The sequence below is a fragment of the Bubalus kerabau genome, chromosome 4, assembly GCF_029407905.1.
Source record: "Bubalus kerabau isolate K-KA32 ecotype Philippines breed swamp buffalo chromosome 4, PCC_UOA_SB_1v2, whole genome shotgun sequence".
NCBI classification, from domain to species: Eukaryota; Metazoa; Chordata; class Mammalia; order Artiodactyla; family Bovidae; genus Bubalus; species Bubalus kerabau.
Window position 1 is genome coordinate 173,794,028 of NC_073627.1, and position 8,185 is coordinate 173,802,212.

The window sequence follows — 8,185 nt, forward strand, 5'->3', positions numbered from 1 at the left end:
TTCCCGACCCAGGGATTGAACCTGGGTCTCCCGCATTGGAGGCAGACGCTTTTACCTCTGAGCCACCAGGGAAGCCCAAAATGTTTAGGGGATTTTATTAACAATGTTGTAAGTGAGTGAGTGTGGAGAAGGAAATGGCAACCCACTCCAGTGTTCTTGCCTGGAGAATCCCAGGGACGGGGGAGCCTGGTGGGCTGCCGTCTCTGGGGTTACACAGAGTCGGACATGACTGAAGTGATGCAGCAGCAGCAAGTGAGTGAGTGAGTGAGTGAAGTCACTCAGTTGTGTCTGACTCTTCGCAGCCCCGTGGACTGTAGCCCGCCAGGCTCCTCTGTCCATGGGATTCTCCAGGCAAGAATACTGGAGTGGGTTGCCATTTCCTTCTCCAGGGGATCTTCCCGACTCAGGGATTGAACCCAGGTCTCCTGCATTGCAGGAAGATGCTTTATCATAATTCTCAAGCAGGTTAGAGCCAACTAGTCTACTCCTAAGCACATGCCCAAGAGAAACTCTCACACATGTTCAACGGGAGATACATACGAGAACCTCTGCCACAGCAGTTACCATGGGGGCAAAAACCTGGATGTCACCAGGAAGGGTGGTGAACAGAGTGTGTTGAAGTCACCAAATAAGGCATTATACAGCCGTTCAAAAGAAGGAACAACACAGCATGCCTTGATATGGATGAATCTTAGCAAAATGTTTTAAGTGGAAAGGTAAATTCCCAGAGGTTATATATAGCAAGGTTATATGAAGTTAAAAACAATGGGTGTGCACACACACACACACACACAAATACATATGATACAGCTAATTATAAAGGAGAATAAAACAATGATGAACACAGGACTTAGGATGAGGAATACCCTGAGCTGGAACAGTAAATGGGTGGTGGCAAGAGGCTTCATATGATACCCCTCAAGGTCCTGGCTTTCCTTTTATGTCATGCATTAACTGGTATTTACAATGTTATTACTAATTAATTAGCTGACTGATTAAAAGGCAGTCCAAGCATAGACTATGACGTGTGTAACATGATCCAGGGATTATGACAATTCCAATTCTGTCTTTATGAGATCCAAAAACAGACAAAAAATAAGAATCAGTGGATGCTGTGTGTGTTCCTGAAAGACTTTCCAACAAATCATGTGGATGAGCCTCAACACATAGATTTCAGAGTGACTGCTTTGGTCTTACAAAGGAATGTTTTGATTTCTTCTTAGTTCTTAATTCTGGTCCAGCAACTGATGTTGCTAGAAAATGAAGTCTGGTTGAACCTGGTCCCATTTTAAGCCTTTCCTTAAATCAGCATTCCCTTAAATGGCCTGATTGTGTATTTGTTGACAATTCGATTACAGAAAAAAAAAAAAAAATAGAGGAGACCTCTTTGGATACATGAAATGTTCTGGTTGGGAGGAGAGTGCTTGGGTGAAGAAAGTGTTGGAACAAATTTGAAGCACGGAAGATGGAATCTGAGTTGTCCTGGCCAAACAACTAGACTATTTCCTTGAAGTCTTTCTTTCTTCTCTGACCTTTCTGGAATTATTCAGTTTCAACCAAGAATGTGGCTATGTTGTGAAGCCTGGCTGTGGGTGTGGGCATTCCTCGATTCCTCGGACACCTACCCCCGTGGCCCAGACTCAACCAGAAGCTGGATATGCATATTTGACCCAGATCTGAGGTTGAAGACTGGTAATATTTTGTCCTTGGCTTATTTTCTCTCAACATGGGCAATATTGGCTCCTTGTGCAGTATTGCATCAAGTGGATCTTGCAGTAGAGGAGCAGAAGACTCAGCTGTAGAGCCACATCCACAGTGGCAGCCCCAGGCAGAGCTGGAGCTCCCTCCTTTCAGTATGTCCAGCCCACACCTCAATTACTGAAGTCGTATCACATTGTATCGTCCTGGTTTATTTACAGAGCTCCCCCGCCCACCGGCCTGTGAACATGTCAAGGGCAGAGACTCTGCCTTTTTCATTGCCAAGTCTCCCAAGTTCAGGGAAGACTGGAGATGCTACTTGAAAGCTGGGGGAACACCATGCATTTCACCTTGTTGTCAGCACCCAGTGACTGGGACCTCAAAGTAATGACAGATTATTACTGCCTGGATGGGGTTCAGGGAAGATCAGAGATAAGGGAGGGTGGTTTAGTTTGGTGTTTGAAGTGGGTTCCATGCATAGAGGGTGGGTTCCCTTCCTCTCTATCAGGGGAGAGAGAGTGGGGAGGAGTGGTGGTAATGATGGGGTGGGGATAGTCAAGGTAAGTAACAACCGGAACTGCATGCCTGCTCACCCATCAGAGCAGACTCTGAAAGCAGATTGTTGATATTGCTGTCTTGGTGTCTACCAGCTGTAGGTCAGACAGGGGAGACGACGTGGGGCCTGGGGTTTGGGTGGTGAAGAAGTAGAACAGGAATAAATGTTTCACCATCAGCTCGGCATCAGGAACTTCCTGTGCATGATCTTACTTGATTATCACACAACATTGGCAGATAGGCACCATGACTCCAATTTTTAAGAGTAAGAAAGAGACAGTGGAGGGGTGAGCAACTTGCTCAGAATTACCCAAAAAGTGAGTTGTAGAGCTGGAGCTGAAGTTTAAATTAAGAGTAAGAAAGAGACAATGGAGGGGTGAGAAACTTTCTCAGAATTACCCAAAAAGTGAGTTGTGGAGCTGGAACGGAAGTTTAAATTGGACCCCGCCCCAATTTCCTAGGCCTGTGCTCTGTTCCTGATATCCCGTCACACTGCCATGCACAGAAGGTGTGGCCATTGGAGGTCAGGCTCAGAGCCAAGGCATGGGGCGGGAGCCATTAGACACATGCAGAGGACTGTGTGGAGGAGGAGCAGGAATGAGGCTGCATTAGAAGGCTGGGCAGCTCCTGAGGTCAGGGTGGGTGTCCGTGGTCAGGGACATTCTGTTTAGAGCCTGTAAACCTCCACCCTTCACGCCCAAGAAAGTCCGCAGTGGCCACACCCTTGTCATGGGCTTTCTGGGGAATATTTCTGGACAGAGAGCTCAGGCAGCGAAGGAGGGCAAGGCACTGACTGCCGTGGAGCCAGGGCCAGAGACGATTTTGGAATTTAGAATGGAGAGATTGAGCACAAGGCTTCCAGCCTTTGGGGCTGGAGATGAGTAATGTTGCGGGAGGAGCTCTTCTCTAGGGATGAAAAAGAAGTGATAAAAAAGAATCAAGAGATGGAAGGTGTGGCTGAACAAGCAGATGGTTTTAGTCCCAGTTTTGGTGAGAGAAGCCCAAGGACTGGTTTCATGGGGATCATCAAAAAACATCGGAGTGGTGTAAACATCCCAGTGTATGGGAGGGAGAGACAAAGTGAAGACTGAGAGGGAGGAGAAGAGACACTGAAGCAGAGAGACAGACTGAGATGGGGACAGAAATACACAAAAGAAAAGAAAAACCCAAAGACACAGCCACACGGAGAGAATGCTGAGGAGATCCAAAGGTGCACAGAAACCAGGGCAATGAGAGAGGAAATCGGAGAGGCCGAGAGATGGGGACAGAGAATAAGAAAGGACAGTGACGCAAACTCCCATGGGTAGCTGTGTTTCATAGAGAGAAAAACATATAAACTTCCTGAGGACTGTGTTCTGGCCCTGTGGGCCTCCGGGGAAGAGAGATTCTTTGGCTTACCTGAGGTGCTGGGGAGTCCTAAGTTTCTGGGCTTTCCTCACTGACAGGTGGAAAGCCCGGGGTAAAAGGTCGCCTATGACATAGATTTTCCCTGTAACCACAGTCCCAGAAGAGGCCTTCATGCCATCTCCTGTCCTCCCATCTCACTCCTCTGTTTATGGCCCTCCAGGGAACTCCAAAGACCAGCCACTTAGTACTAACTCCCAGAATATTATTGCTCAGGCAGCCACCTCTGCGACTTTCAGTTTGGGAACATCACACTAGCAAATTCGGTGCTGCCCTTTCCACTTGACTCTTCAGGCTGTTGATGGCAATGGCCGTGTTCCCATAGAGTCTCTCTTCTTCAGGACCACCATCTGCAGTTCCTCCCCTGGTGTAACCAGTCAGGACAGGCTAAGTTATGCTACGGTAACAAACAATCTCAATATCTCAGGGGCTCTCAGGAACAAACATTTATTCCTTGTAGTAAAGAAAAAAGTCATTCATGACACTTGTTAAAGAATGGCAAGGAGACTTCATTAAAGGGGTATTTCAATGGGTGTAGGACCACCACAAGGCCCTGCAGAGATTGGATTCAGCTCTTAATATAGCACGAGTAAGTGGAAATGGGGATCAGTGGATGGAAAATAGCTAAGAAGAAATATCAGAAGTAAGGCGATTCTGGCTAATAAGATCTAACAGGCTTCTTACTGAAGGCAGGCCAGGGTGATTACACATCACCTGGGAAGTGGTGGAGGATGAAGACCTGACCAAATGTTGAAAGCCATCATACATGGAGGATGGAGGAGTCTAGCTAAACCGACTTGGCGGTATTCTTGTTAAAACAGGGCAATGCAAAGATGAACACTGAAGCTCAAAAATCAAAGCCTGCTTGAGAGGACGGTTCATAGGAACCTGAATAGAGGTGGCTGAGGAGAGAATCTTTGTCGTTTGCTCATGCTGTACGTTCACTTTGTGAGCCAGATCCACTGCTTGGGTTCATCTTCGTTCTGGGATCCCATCTGGCCAAGCCTCGCCTCTCTCTGAGTGCCAGCTGGTCCACCAAGGTGGGGGCGCTGGGCGGGGAGGACTGCAGAGCATGTGCTTTGATGCCTGCGATGTGATGCAGCACGCAGATGACCTCGGATGGGCCCCTGCCCCACGCCGGGCACTGCGTCTACACTGCGTGCTGACCACCTGGAGCCCATCTACCTGGTGGAGGCCCACTGTCCACGAACAAGATGGACCATGTCCTGGGGGTCCCCCAGGTGGTCGCCACCCCCGTGTTGGTCATGAAAGCTTTGCTGGCTGTCATGAGTCCTTTGGCTTCTCCACTGACCTGAGGTCCAAACGGGTGGCCAGGCCTTACCCCGCAGTCCACTGGACACTGTCACGCCCTGGCCGCAGACCCCTCGGACACCGCCAGGCACCCCAGCCAGCTTGCAGTGGAAACACACAAATGCAAAGCCTGAAGGAGGGCGTCCCAGCTCCCGAGAGCTTCCTGGACGGATTGCAGGCGGCCTTCCATCCGGGCTGAACTCCATGCAGCACTCGCGTCTTGCCGGTGACCAAACGCAGCCAGGACCACGACACCCGACGGAACTGTCCAGACCCAGTGATGGTCCGTCTGCCAGGTGTCTAGGGCCCACTCTGTGCCATCGCAACCTGAACACTTGATACCTAGTTCAGGGTTTCAGAGGCAGCGCAAGTGACCTCCTAGCAGGTACTTACTTGGCCGGCAGAGGTGAGGGAGAGGATGGGACACCCAACATGTTTTTGTCATTTCTTCAGAGGGAAGTTCAAGTTTACTGCCCTCTCCTCCCCGCCCCCAGATTTAAAATGAATGCATTAAAAGGTTTACAAAGCAGAGCCAACAACAACAACAACAACAAAAATAAAGCATTGCCAACTGTATTCGTTGAAGAAAATGAGAACACAGGCCTCCATACCCTGATCCTGAAAGCTTCTACTGGAATTGACACATCTCACACTCAATCCTGCTGCTTTAGTTAGAGCCTCCTGTCAGTGAGGTGAGGAGGAAAATTCTGGAGTCAGGAAGGGGCTGCAGATATTTGTGAACGAAGATACAGTTCTCCACGGTCACTTCTCCCATACTACAGTCTCAGGCTGTTGAAGCTAGTCCCTTGATTAAGGTCTCCCAAGTTTGTTGATGTTCCTTTTGATATTTAGGAGCTAGTACTGGACAAGAAGCTTGCAGGGAGGTGATGTTTATGGAACACTTGGTGAACATAGCTATGAATGGTCTTCTTCCATCTTGTAGTTAGAACATGTGTCCACTAGGTTTACCAAAGGCCACAGGAGAAAGAGAGAGAGAGAGAGAGAGAGAGGAAACACACCTTTAATTTGATTTTTCTACCTAGGTTTTACTGGGCTTTATCATTCAATGCCTTTTAAAAATCTCATCTTTTATCACTTGGGGTCTTGAAGCAGTTGGCTCTTCTGTAGCTCTGAGATGGAAAAGGACATCTTATCTTCATTGGGCTTTGAATAAATGAGAAATAAACCCCTATTCTTTTAAGCCACTGAAACTGTAGGATTTATCTGTTTTGACAGCTACTGTTAATTATTTTAATGCAGAAATTGCTACAAGAAGTGAAGTGCTCCATTATAAAAACAAAATATATGATATCTTAGTGATTGGGACAGGTAATGGGAAAGTGTGTTGGAGACTGGAAAGATGGAGGTAAGAGTATTCAGTGGCAAGATATTTGTAAAGTTGTTCCTTGTGATGATTTGAAAATGTGGATCCTGAGCTTAGTGTACTTGTCTTTCCAGGGAACACATAGTAAAATAGAATGATGGTGGCCTGGCTGCATTTGATAAGGTATTATAAGTATGAGAAAAGTTCAGGAAATTCTTAGGTGGATGGCAAGCAGAAATTAAGAAGAGAGAGTCCAGAAATTCGAGGCTTTGAAATTGGATTGCATACTACTTAAGACATCACACAATAAGAGAGGAGATTCTATAAGGATTTAGGCGGCAAAGGCCTAGTCAGACCTCTCAATTGGAAAAGTGACTTGGGGGATGGATCAAATGAAAAGAGCAGATTTCTCATTGATTTTTTCCATATAGTCTCAAGATAGCTGTCATTAGCTTAAGAGGGAGAGAGGCAAGTGAGTGAGAAAGCAAAGGAAAAGGACAGATTTGAGAACTATATTTTCAAAAGAGCTTTGGCTGTGGTCAGTGGAAATAGATCAGAAACCTATTATATTACTGAGTGAAATGCAATGCTAAAGAAACCATAAGCCTGGTCTAGAAAATCTTTCAGGCTTAAAACAACTCTTGGGATTCCAACCTTTTCACCAAAGAAAAAAATACAATGTCCAGCAGAACATAATCCCTAATACTCACTCTAAGATAGGTCATGCATGGGTCCCAAAGGTGGACGCTGGGGTTATGAGAACAATAGACACTCACTGATGGCTCTAAGAGGACATCATTCCCTCTTACCCAGAGCAGGAGGCTTCCTGAAGTCTGCCTAGCAAGATTTCGGAACCACTCTAGCCTTATGACTCATATGTTTCCCTTTCTTTCCAAGCAGGTATGTTGATCATGGTTATCCTGTCCCTCTTTGTTTATCGTGTTTTGGATAAGTGGTATGGGGATGGCTGGGAGAGAGGGATATATAATTTGTCCTTTTGGATCCTTTTTGTAGGGTAGTGATCTCAACTGGGCAACATTTGGCAATACCTGCAGGCATTTAAAAAATTTTAAGTATAGTTAATTTACAGTATTGTATTAGTTAACCTGGAGGCATTTTTCATTGTCACGCCTGGGGGAGGAATGCTATTGGCATTTTGTGAATAGAGACCAGAGATGCTGCTAAATCTCATACAACAGTGCACAGGACAGCTTCCCCTGCCCACCCCCAACAAAGAATTATCTAGTCTAAAATGTCAATATTGGGCTTCCCTGGTGGCTCAGTGGTAAGAGACATGGGTTTGATCCTTGGGTCCCTCGTGAAGGAAATGGCAACCCATTCTAGTATTCTTGCCTGGAAAATCCCACGGACAGAGAAGCCTGGTTGGCTACAGTCCCTGGGGTCGCAAAGCCTTGGACGTGACTTAAACTGAGCATGCACGCAAAATATCAATCAGGTCTAGGGAATATGCTCTGGTCTAGCTTAAAGCTCAACATTCAGAAAACGAAGATCATGGCATCCCGTCCCATCACTTCATGGGAAATAGATGGGGAAACAGTGGAAAGTGTCAGACTTTATTTTTTGGGGCTCCAAAATCACTGCAGATGGTGACTGCAGCCATGAAATTAAAATATGCTTACTCCTTGGAAGGAAAATTATGACCAACCTAGATAGCATATTCAAAAGCAGAGACATTACTTTGCCAACAAAGGTCTGTCTAGTCAAAGCTATGGTTTTTCCTGTGGTCATGTATGGGTGTGAGAGATGGACTGTGAAGAAGGCTGAGTGCCGAAGAATTGATGCTTTTGAACTGTGGTGTTGGAGAAGACTCTCGAGAGTCCCTTGGACTGCAAGGAGATCCAACCAGTCCATTCTGAAGGAGATCAGCCCTGG

The 8,185-nt window shown here is 46.6% G+C and overlaps 1 non-coding gene across 1 annotated transcript; it reads right to left on the bottom strand.

Moving 5' to 3' along the window:
* Positions 1-72, bottom strand: TRNAW-CCA (transfer RNA tryptophan (anticodon CCA)). The gene has a single exon. It is a non-coding gene; the product is annotated as a tRNA-Trp (tRNA).
* Between the last annotated feature and the right edge of the window lie 8,113 nt (positions 73-8,185).